The sequence below is a fragment of the Anneissia japonica genome, unplaced genomic scaffold (assembly GCF_011630105.1).
Source record: "Anneissia japonica isolate Jap-2015-1 unplaced genomic scaffold, ASM1163010v1 scaffold1104_len307771_cov217, whole genome shotgun sequence".
Taxonomy (NCBI): Eukaryota; Metazoa; Echinodermata; class Crinoidea; order Comatulida; family Comatulidae; genus Anneissia; species Anneissia japonica.
Window position 1 is genome coordinate 36,073 of NW_022755771.1, and position 8,397 is coordinate 44,469.

The window sequence follows — 8,397 nt, forward strand, 5'->3', positions numbered from 1 at the left end:
TTGTATGACCAGTATGAAGCTGGACCTTAAGGTAGAACACAGCGTTGATATCAAGAGGAAGAAACCTTGGCCTACGATTAAATGGCTCGGCGAAAAGGTACTATCATTATTATCTAGTATAACTTTTGTGGTTATTTGTTGGATACTTGCCTTCAAATCTCAGGGTCATGGGTTTTATAACTCAATTCTCAGTGGGAATATCGTGCAGATATTTGGGGCCTCATGACCTTGGAGCGTGTCGGGGGGAGGGGCCCTAATTACCATGAAGAATGGTACAAAAGGGAACCCTGTGTGATTTTAAAGTTTGTATCAGGCCCCATATATACTTTGAATAGGGACCATGACCATTTACTGCTGTAGCCTAATATACATTTTGCTAATTAATTTTTGAAATTTGTTTTGGTTGGGGCTCTGATACTCAGCACTCTGCCCCCATCCTCCTCTGAGCATAATGCTCCTATCCTTTTGCCAAACCTGAATCTTAATTTTCTTGCTGGCAAAATATCTGAGAATACTACCAAGTCTCATAATACTGCATAGTTTAAATTTTAAAATAGTTAAATTTTTCAAATCTACAGAGACTGCTGTCTGCTGAGTAAACACAAGTTCAAAAGTATATTGAGAAAAAAATCATGATCATTAGATCCACAAATTAAAAGTTCAACCTTGAGTGTAATCTGTTTGGTAATTGTTTTGATTAAGCTTGAAACTGCAACATTGAAAATGTTATCAGTGAACCATTGACATTTTTGATACTGAAATTTAAATTCTTATTCATGGTGTATCCTTAACAAGAAACATGTTGAATGCCACCATATAAGTACAGTAGGTATTGTCAGGGCTTCTTCACAGTCTTAATCACAACAATTATGAGACATTTTCACTCAAAAGAACAAAGCTCAAACTTTAAAATGAAATTACGATTCCATATTCACAATTCAATTGACTTATTTTAACAATATATTGTGATGGTGGTCGATCCAGCCAGAGCTGATGAATCAGAACCCCAGTACATACAATAAAAGACAAAAGAATAAAAATTAAACTAGATTTTTAACATAGACAAATTAATTACATAAAAAACAGAAAAATGAAAAAAATCAAAAGAAAAAAAATTAAATCAAAAAATAATTGTCATTAAACAATTAATTATAAAATAAGAGAATTATGTATTATTAAATGTTTACAAATTAATTAGATAAGAAAAATATGTATATTCAAGCCTCAAAATCTTTTATCAAAATTGCAAATTACAGTAGCCAAGACATGAAAAGTGAAGCTGTGACCCTTTTGTCCCTTCCCCTTGTTTCTTCCTCTGGTGATGAGTCCTCATATTACTAGCCTGTGGTATACATGTGTTGCAACTTCAGGAAACAGACTACATGACCACTTCTTAGAGTGAAAGTTACTTGCCTTAGTTTTTACAGGAAGTTGTTTATCTCTATCTTTTAATTGATCACTACAGAAATCTGTCTTTTCCTGTCCCATTCTACAAGATGACCATGTAATTTGTTTATGCAATTCCAATTTCATTAATTATTATTGTCTTTTATGAACTCTTCCAAGAAAACCAGGAAAATTGAGAAATTGAAATACATGAAAAACCACCTTGATTTATTTCTTGATTTTTACAAATTTGGAATTTTTAATGTATTTTCTTTTGACACAAAGTTTCCAATAGTTTTTTTTTTTTTTTTGGTTTTTAATTTATAGCAAATATAATTACAAGTTTGTGATAAACAGTTCAGATTTGGACATAACACTGCCGATTTGACTTCATTTGTCTTCATCTTTACGCAATTGTTTATAAGATCTTGACGTTGGTGCCTACCATGCAGCACATCAATGGAAAGTTTATATAATCAAATAAATGACCTTAGGTCAAACATGCATAAGAAAACCAATTAAAAAAGGCCGCTTGTTTGAAATAAAAATATCTTTTTGCCACTCTGCGCCGCAATAGTCTTTTGTGTATATTGAATAAATACATAAATCGGTTTGATGAGGCTATTGGCATTTTAGTGTGGTTTGTATGATGCTTTTTTTCCCATTTCCAATTATCGTTATTTTATTTTCTCACTACTTAAATATTTGCAGTTTCTTAGTAGCGGTGAACCGTTGCTTTGTCTGTTAGAGTTCATAGGACCCAACCTTGCAGACACCATGGAATCTCAAAAAAAAAAAAAAAAAAAAAATTCTGTTTAAATACCATTTAAATAAACCGTACCCATTAATACAGCACTGCCCTTCCTATGCCAACTCTCTTAATTTGATTGGCTTTTGGGTGAGAATGAAGATATGTCAAGAGAAAATGAAGTGCTGATGGTTAATTTATAGTGTTTTACATTATTATAGTTTGTAATGAGTGTCCCAAGTCACCCAAATGTCTTTTTGTATCTGATGATTATTATTATACTTTTAAATTCACCTAAAATTATCTATTACAAACCAAACAAAATTATTTTAACATTTTATAAAGATTTACCATTAAAGGCTGCTATTTTTTATTCCTTTTGGACAAGTTGTAGATGTATACAGTAGTGTAATTTGATATATTAGCTATAGTATAGTTTTTAAATTGCTTTGCCTGGATTCTATGTAAACTATTTGAAATGTATTACAGCGAGTTCTTTTGAGGAATTATGTTGCACAACTGGTGCTTTTGGTTTCATGTTTTGTTTCCATTGTTCTAATAGTAGCTATTCATGTCAATACAAATTGATGACCTCAAGAGGTTTGCAACATATTGCATGATATAAGAATAGGCTCCCAGTGGAAGCGTGCATCTACTGCCGTACTGTACATTACTGTATCTCAATTGTGAGTGGATTATTGGATTGGATTAAAAATCGTAACGGTACTGGGTTTGGTCTACCTTCTACATTCCATTTCTACGTCTACATTCCATTCATAGAAAAAGCCTTTTGATGGAGAAAGTATACTTTTTAGCAAGGTTTGCCAAGTTCGAAATTAACTCTGGCTATATAAAGTTGATTAGAAGATTGATAATGTTATTCTTGTTAATGAATAGATAGGGATTACTACTATGTCCATTTTTATTGATCTTTAGAATCTACTTAAATTAACGAAAATATGGAAGAAGCATAGGAAGAAAGAAGAAAAGCAAAGAAATTTAGAGAGGCTGAATAATAGTTTTGTCATGATTACATCACGTTTCTGTGAAAAATTTGTTGGCATTAATCGTCTGAGGTCAAGGTGCAATTTTGTTGAGTTTCGAACTCATTCGTTTTCCAATAGGGCACCCTCTACCTTGTGGTAGTAGTACCCATCATGTACCTCCACCGGATTTACTAGCTCATATGGGTTAACTTCCAGACGATAAAATAGTGTCTATACCATACAATTGATGTGCATTAATGAGGAAATAGAACGATTGGTTTTCTGTAGCCAGTGGCTCTCTGTGCAGTAGGCCTTACAATTAATTTCAATGTGATTTTCCTGTATATAGATAGGTAGACTGGTACTGGTACGAGCATTTATATTGCACCCTTTCCTTTCGGTTATAAAGCTCACGCCATTCTCCAAGCTGAGAGAAAAACTCAAGGCAGAATGTAATACAGGTCCATTAAACAGAAATCACAAGCGCCACAATTGTATTGTCAAAACAATTAACAAAAATAAAACACACAACAAACACAACATTTAAAAAAAATAATAATAATAATATTAATAGAAAAAAAAAAGAAATCTTTCTTTTTCTGGATACCTGATCAATGTGGACATTGTTCTTTCTTGGGATGATAACAAACACTTAATGCAGCCAGGCTGTATAAACTTTAGTTGCCTAGGTAATATACCTCATCAATCAACAGCACATGTAACTTCAAAGGTGTACTCATCTCAAACAATTTACATGAAGAAAAAAAATAACTTCTACATAGAAAAATTCCAAGCCTACATTAATAGGAGATGAACACAATGTGGTATGATCACCTAATGTCAACCAGCAATAATTTATCATAAAGTAAGCTGAGTGTTCTGTCTAGACTCTTATAATAACAAATGATTTTAACTACTTATTGCATTGCAGGGGCATTTCTAGTTGGTCTTCAAAAAAAAGGCAACCTCTTCCTCTGGCACAAGGACAATGACGTCTTGCGCCACATTGCCGGTGTTCCTGACGTCCTGTCCAGTACACTGGTCACTGCTGCAGACAAAGAGGATAAAGGTATTGTAAAGGTTAATCAAGACAAACAAAAAGTCAATATTATTATCATCATCATCTACCATTAATATATAAACCTCCATCAGTGCATTATAAATTCCTGTGCAGATACATAGCAGATTCACTCCTTGGTTATCAATGTTTTTTTCCAAAATTAACAAGTTTTATTGGAGGGTGGTCTATCTAACATATCTGATCATTTGAGTGTACTATACAGTTAATGTACAATGAAATAAAAGTGTACCAGTGTTTTATAATAGATAGCTTACCTTATTAACACAGTTCCGAACTATTCAATCTGAACTTACTATTTGCAGGTTTAATAATTCCTAACATCTAGTGTAATAACTAGTCCTTTAATCCTTTTTATTATTGTGGCTTCCTGTGTGGCTCTACATCCGTCCATTAATTAATCCTTTATAAACAGTGCAGTAAGATTCATTTTTCATTCATTTTGTATTTTATTTTCATTTGATATTCTTACATTTTCTGCTAAAAATATATTCATAGCTATAATTGGTCATGTGATACAATACTACGGTGACCCTTTGTTGTGGGTCAGTCCTGCTCTTCTTAAATCCTCCTCCTTTTCCTGTTCTCTATTCTACTTGACCTTCAATAGATTATATTAAGTTTCTAATTAAGTTCACTTTCATAGTAAACCACCAATTTCTTCATCTAATAAAAATCACCTCGGATAATACTGTAATTCCATAACCCATATTTTCAAGAAATAGTAAGAATGGGATTATATGAACTTGCAGAAAAATGCTTGCGATTTAGATTATTAAGAATTAAGTTAAGGATCATTTGTTAACAAAGTGTTTACTTTGATTTCAATTCAGCTTTATGTCAATCCACGTTTGTTGAGGTATTCATAATAAATAGAACAAGAAACTTTGATGGTGGTTTGTACCTAGGTGAACGTGTACTGCAAGCAGTACAGAGACCTGTCTATACCTAGTATCCGTGGCCCATTAAATTCAACATGCCTTCGGGGTTCAGCTAATTTTTTTCTACTCGTGTGATACTGATTCTTAAATTTTCTGTCATATGATAAAAGATTACAATAATATAGATAATTATAACGTGACAGGTTACATCAAATCCCTGAATCACCTTAAAAGTTTTAAATTCTTGATGCCTGTCAAAGCTTGTCTAAATTGTATTCATTGATTGATCTATTTTTTTGTTGTCCCAGTAATTTCAATTAAATGCTGCATCAATCAATTGAATTAAATTCATTGGATGTACACCTAGAACATAGGCACATGCCATTATGCTAGTGCATTCTTACAAAATAAAACAAGTTCATAGTCCTATTTTCCTCAATAGACACCTTAACAAGTACAATATTAATAAAACAAGATACAAACATTGTAATATAGTTTAGAGCTCATCCCTTAGTTGATGAAAATGTTTTAAAAATGTAGTATTTGTACTGTAATGTTAATGATAATTTATCATTAAAATTACTTGAAATTGCATATGTAAAATACTCTGAGAGTCTCAGCCTGGATGTTTCACAGTTAACGGTGTTCAGATAACGGTGTTCAGATAAGCATATAATAGAACTTCCTGCCTTTATCCTACAGTGGTTTATTTTTTTATAATCTTACACTTTTTGTATCCCTTTTCTACTGGCAATTATTGAAAAGAAAACTTTTGGCTATAATATGCTTTGACCATTATACATTAGATTTATCTTCTGACCTGTATTAGTCTAGACATCCAATTTCAGTTATTTTTTTTGTAGATAAATTATTAAATTAGTGAGCCTATTTTATTACGACTTTCATTTTACATTTTGTTTGTTTTGTTGCTAGTTTCCTCATTTTTATTTAAAGCTCTCAGGGAATTTTTGTTGTGTGTATCTTTTTTGATGATCAGTCTTTACGGTTACTAATAAAATGTCAAGCAACTGATTAGCTTTCTTCCATTTGACCTAAGCATCCCTATATAAAAAGTGCAACAGTTGATGTCCCATCTTTCACATTATGATTGTATCTATAGAATCACAATTGATGATACTGTACAAACACTGCAAATCTCATAATGAGGCATTGTGAGTGGAGTTGATTTTGATCATGAGAAATAAACCTGCTGTCACAAGAGTTGAACTTAGAACCCTGGGATTGAAAGACAAGCATCTTAATCACCAAGTAATTCAATTCCATTTCAATATGAATAATAATAAATACAAACTAATATATTTAATAATTAGTATATTATACTATAATACAGAAGTCTCCATAAGCTTGAGTAATATTGCCTATAATTAAACTTGACAAATCCACCATTTATATGATAGAAAAAAATTGGTGATCATTTAACTATCCAGTCATTTTCTAGGCCCCTGTGTGTCATGAGAACGGTTTCACAAGGGATCAAACCCATTAACAAGGTAGGGTGACTCACACCCCATAAAGATCTATTACCCTATGCCTAAAGAACAAAATATAGCTGATGATATATACCCACTAATTGACTCATCTTTCATCTCGTCTGTATCTGTTGACCTAGGATTACTTTTTATCCATGATGGAGCAGTTTTTGATATTATATTTAATTCTATGGTTAGCGTAAACAACAGATTAGGTGTAGCCAAGGAAAAAAAGGATATAGTAGAAACATAAAAAAAAGTAGAAAACATAATTTCTCAACGCATTGGTGTTATTCGTAGATTAAGATATTTTTTACCTAATTCTTCTCTTAGAATTTTAGCAAATTCTTTTGTATTACCTTTTTTCAAATATTGTAGTACTGTATGGTCCAATTGCACAGCTGCACACCTTAACTCACTTCAAGTTTTACTAAATAGACTAGCCAGAATTATTTTGCATGCTGGTATTAGAACACCTGTTAATGACCTTATGGAATCAAATTAATTGATACTTACCATAGCATAAATACAAGAAATAAATTGAAAAACACTTTAGTCTTGAATTTTTCTTTTAATTTTATTTTGTTATATAATGTAGTTTAAGATAATACCTGGACCTCAGGGAAGAACAGTGTAACAATACTGACTGAGTATCCAGAATAAAGAAAGATTTCTATTCTATTCTATTCTATTCTAAGGACACAGTGGGAAACAAAGCTATAAGCAAGTGAAGTTTACATTAGAAATTTGCAGCTCTCAGCACTATATATAATTATTCATTAATTAAATTCATCATAAAATTAATGTGCAGTTTAACATTTGATCTGCTATCATCAGAAAGCTTTAAGGAATGGATCCCAGTAAGAGAAGAACCAATAAGATCACTTCGAAAGGTTAATCGGTATTTTGTACCACGCTGTCGAACAAAAAGATTTGCCAAGTCAACTATTCCAAGTGTTATTGGACTGTTAAATAAAGATTAATTTGGATAATTGGCAATGTACTTCCTGAATTGAACTGGTTTTATTTTGTTTATTGAATTTTTAATGTGTAATGTAATTGTTCGAATAGGGCTATGACTGTTAACTGTTTTTAATGAAATTTGTATATATTAATAACTTAAAATTCTAATTAATTGATTTAATTAATCAATTTATGCTGATTGATATTTTAATATTAATTGTAAATAATAAATAATTAAATTTTTTTTGTAATTTGAAATTTTTCTCAAATGTTTATTGCTGGTTTTATATTTCTGTATTTTTCTTCATTGATTTTATGTAAGCTCTTCATTTCAATCTTGAATTGTATTTTGAGTCTTTTTATACCTGAATAAATAAATAAATTTGAACACATCCTGATCATAAATAGAACATTTTAGTATTGGATAGTGTGTTTGTAGACCTGCATACAGTTTCAGTTTGCAAATTGTTAATTATACTGTATGTACAAAAACCTGAGTCTGTGCCCTGTTAAGGATAATAAATAGAGGAATTAAAACAAAAATTAAATAATTGCCATAGAAATGTAGATCTTTAAGGCCACCTACAGTTGGTTCTGAAAGCAGAGTTTATCTCATATTATGAAACTTGCTCCTCTGTGCTCATTATGTTATCAATTGATTCAAGTCAAAGCTTTTTTTTGAGTCAAATTTATTTTCAAGGATATTGTGTATTAAAATATTTGGCTGTATTGCATCAGACAGAAGACTTTTAAGTAGGAAGTTAATCTATAGTTTGGTAGGCATAAAGCATCGGAAGCACATGCTTTTTACTGGCCACTTAACTTTATCATGCTTCGCATAACTTAAAAGTAACCTGTACTGTAC

The 8,397-nt window shown here is 31.4% G+C and overlaps 1 protein-coding gene across 1 annotated transcript in view; it reads left to right on the forward strand.

The window, feature by feature from the left end:
• Positions 1-4,055: 4,055 nt before the first annotated feature.
• Positions 4,056-8,397, forward strand: part of LOC117123748 (ciliogenesis and planar polarity effector 1-like) — a 36,929-nt gene continuing 32,587 nt past the window's right edge. The window contains exon 1 of the mRNA XM_033269757.1: positions 4,056-4,189. The gene's annotated coding sequence lies outside the window, so the exon portion shown is untranslated. The remainder of the gene's footprint in view (positions 4,190-8,397) is intronic.